The sequence below is a fragment of the Myotis davidii genome, unplaced genomic scaffold, assembly GCF_000327345.1.
Source record: "Myotis davidii unplaced genomic scaffold, ASM32734v1 scaffold634, whole genome shotgun sequence".
In the NCBI taxonomy this organism is placed as follows: domain Eukaryota; kingdom Metazoa; phylum Chordata; class Mammalia; order Chiroptera; family Vespertilionidae; genus Myotis; species Myotis davidii.
In genome coordinates, this window is record NW_006285609.1 from 1 (window position 1) to 3,174 (window position 3,174).

At 48.1% G+C, this 3,174-nt stretch overlaps 1 pseudogene; it reads left to right on the top strand.

Annotated features, from left to right (window-relative positions):
• Positions 1-508: 508 nt before the first annotated feature.
• Positions 509-1,084, top strand: LOC107181922 (annotated as a pseudogene).
• The last annotated feature ends 2,090 nt before the right edge of the window (positions 1,085-3,174 follow it).

Below are 3,174 nucleotides of genomic sequence, written 5' to 3' on the forward strand. Positions count from 1 at the left end.
CTTTATACCTCCGCCATTTTCCCTCCCCCTAGAAAGGCTATCATTTAAAATTGAAGGGAAATCATGAGCTTTGCAGACAAAAAATAGCTAAGGGAGTTTATCACTACCAAGCCAGCAATGAAAGAAATGCTAAAGGGGCTGGTGTAAAGAGAAGAAATAGAAAGGGATGAAGGAACACAGGCATAAAGAATAGAAATGGCTATAAACAAGTACCTATCTTATATAATAAAAGCTCAGTGACCATAATGGCGTAAAAACCAGAATGACCAGAGACCAGAACCACCATGGCCCCTGGCTGAGCTGGCCCTGCCTCTCAGCAAACAGTTATGGGCAACCAGGCAGGCAGATGAGCGGTTAGGGGTCATCAGGTAGGCAGACAGAGCCCTGAGATTGATTGTCTCAAAGAAGGAGACCCAGCCAGAGGAAGGCTGGGCAGCTGCGATGGGAAGCACTGGCGGTGGTGGACGCTGCATGGCAGAGCTGGCACCAATGCAGCTCCTAAGCGGGCATGGTGTCTGCAGCCTGGCCCAGGCCCCAGGGTCGCAGCCTCTCCCTGCAGCTTCTGCAGGGCTGGACTGCCACGCCTCCTGCTATAATACCTGGGAAGATCCTGGACCCTTCCATGACTGCAGGCTATCTGTCAGAACTCGGCCCCCTGACTGCACTCCCAAGCTCAGCCCTGACTGCAGAGGAGCTGAAATATGCTGACATCCACAACATTGGGGCCATGATCACCCCTTTTCACTTCCTGGAGGTGAAACTGGGCAAGAGGCCTCAACTTGTGAAAAGTGAGCTAGATGAGGAAGAGTAGTGGAGGAAAAGGCACTGGGAAAAGAACAAAGTGGTGGCAGCCCGGTGCTAGAACAAGAAGAAGGAGCAGAAGGAGTTTCTGCAGTAGGAATCTGAGTGGCTGGAGCTCATGAATGTGGAGCTGAAAACCCAGATGGAGGAGCTGAAGCAGGAGCAGCAGCAGCTCATCCTGATGCTCAACCAGCATCACCACAACTGCATCGTCAGGCCCAGCAACGTTAAGACCCCCAACTCAGAAGGCAAACCACTCCTGGAGCAGCTGGAGAAGAAGTGACCATGGGTTGGGAGGAGGAAGAGATGGAGGAGGAGATGAGCAGAGGGAGGAGGAGGGTCTCAGAGGGCTCTTCTTTGCTGCATTAAAAACTCTTCAGTGAAGCTCAGCACAGCCAGCATCGGCCAGGCTTTTTTGTGAAACTCAGATCAGTCACACCAGGGGAAGAAATCCAGGATGATGAAACCCAGGGCCAAGTGCTGAGGCCAAAGTAGTCCTGAGGGGGGCTGTTCTGCCTGCGGCCAGGCATGCAGGAGGCAGGACAGAGGTTCTGGGCCAGAGAGATGCCCAACCAGGCAGCTGTGGGCTCTTCTCCAGCATCTCTGCCAGGGCACACCCAAAGGACCTCTGAGCAGCCAGGAAAAGCCATGAGTTGCCACAAAAATTAGGCTGAGTATGGAACTCAGAGTGAAACTGCGATCTGCCTGCCCCCAGCCCTGACCCTGATCCTGACACTGATCCTGATGCAAAGCTGGAGAAGGGCACAATGTCAGGCCCTGCTGTACCCACCCACTGTGGTCCAGCTCAGTCCTGCCCAGAGTTGCAGCCAGGGCACAGCCTTGCTGGCCCTGCTGGAGATGCTGTGGGCATGAGGCACGGGCACCCTTCCAAAGCACATACTCACCGAATGTTTACAGACTGGCTGTCCTGGCAGGGCTTTCAACTGCACATGTTTTTAAAAAATATTTTTTACAAAAAAATGTTATACAAGCAATATATAAATGGATTTCTATAATAACTCAATGTGATACTGGATAAATATGCTATGGTTTGTTTGTTACAGACAGATATTCAGCAGATATGGCCATTGCGTGTAACTTCAAGTACTGTAGTCTCTGGGTGTTGGGGGTGGCAGGGGCGGTGTGTGGTGCATTTCCATCTTAGTAAACCCTTCATAGTACTCAGTTCTGTATTGCTCTGTAAACATTATTCTTACCTAAAAAAAAAAGAAAGAAAGAAAGAAAGAAAGAAAGAAAGAAAGAAAGAAAGAAAGAAAGAAGGAGACCCAGGTCACTGGCTGGCAATGTTGTGGCAGGTGTGCGGGTGGCCAGCGATCATCCTGCAGAGGAGGCCCAGGCCAGCCAAGCCATCGCACTCCACACCTGACACCTGCAGAGGGAGGCAACCAGTGGCAGGGGAAATGGGGGAACAGTGCTGCACAGATGTCAAGAAGTGGCAGCGGCAGGGGTGGGGCAGCTGCCTACAGCCAGGGGAAGGAAAGCCCCGATAGGCCCTGATCTCAGGCCAGACCTAGGGACACTACTTGTGGGGGTCCCAGATTGTGAGATGGTGCAGGCTGAGGGACCCACACCCCTCTGAGTTCACGAATTTTCATGCACTGAGCCTCTAGTTAATAATAACACTAAACGTAAATGGACTAAATGCTCCAATCAAAAGACATTGAGTGACTGAATGGATAAGAAAACATGACCCATATATCTGCTGTGTACAAGAGACCCACCTCAGAACAAGGGATTCACACAGACTGAAACTGAAGAAATGGAAAAATATCTTTCAGGCAAGTGGAGATGAAAAAAAAGCTGGAGTAACAATACTTACATCTGACAAAATAGACCTCAAAGTGAAGGCCATAACAAGAGACAAGGAAGGCCACTTCATAATTCTAAAGGTACCAATACAACAAGAGGATATAACTCTGGTAAACATATATGCACCCAATGCAGGAGCACCCATGTATGCACCCATACATAAAAGAAATGGAAGATATCAGGGGAGAGATTGACTTCAATACAATCATAGTAGGAGACTTTAATGCCCCTTTAACATCACTGGACAAATTCTCTAGATAAAAAATCAGCAAAGAAACAGCAATCCTAAACGACTCACTAGATCAGATGGACTTAATCAACAATTTCAGAACATTCCAACACAAAGCTAAAGAATATATATTCTTCTCAAGAGCACATGGGGCATTTGAAAAGATAGACCACATATTAGGACACAGGCAAAGTCTCTCCAAATTCAAGACGATTGAAATGATATCAAGCATATTTTCAGATCACAATGGCACAATATTAAAAAAAAAACTACAATTAAAAAATCACAAAAATTCAAATACTTGGAGGCTAAAT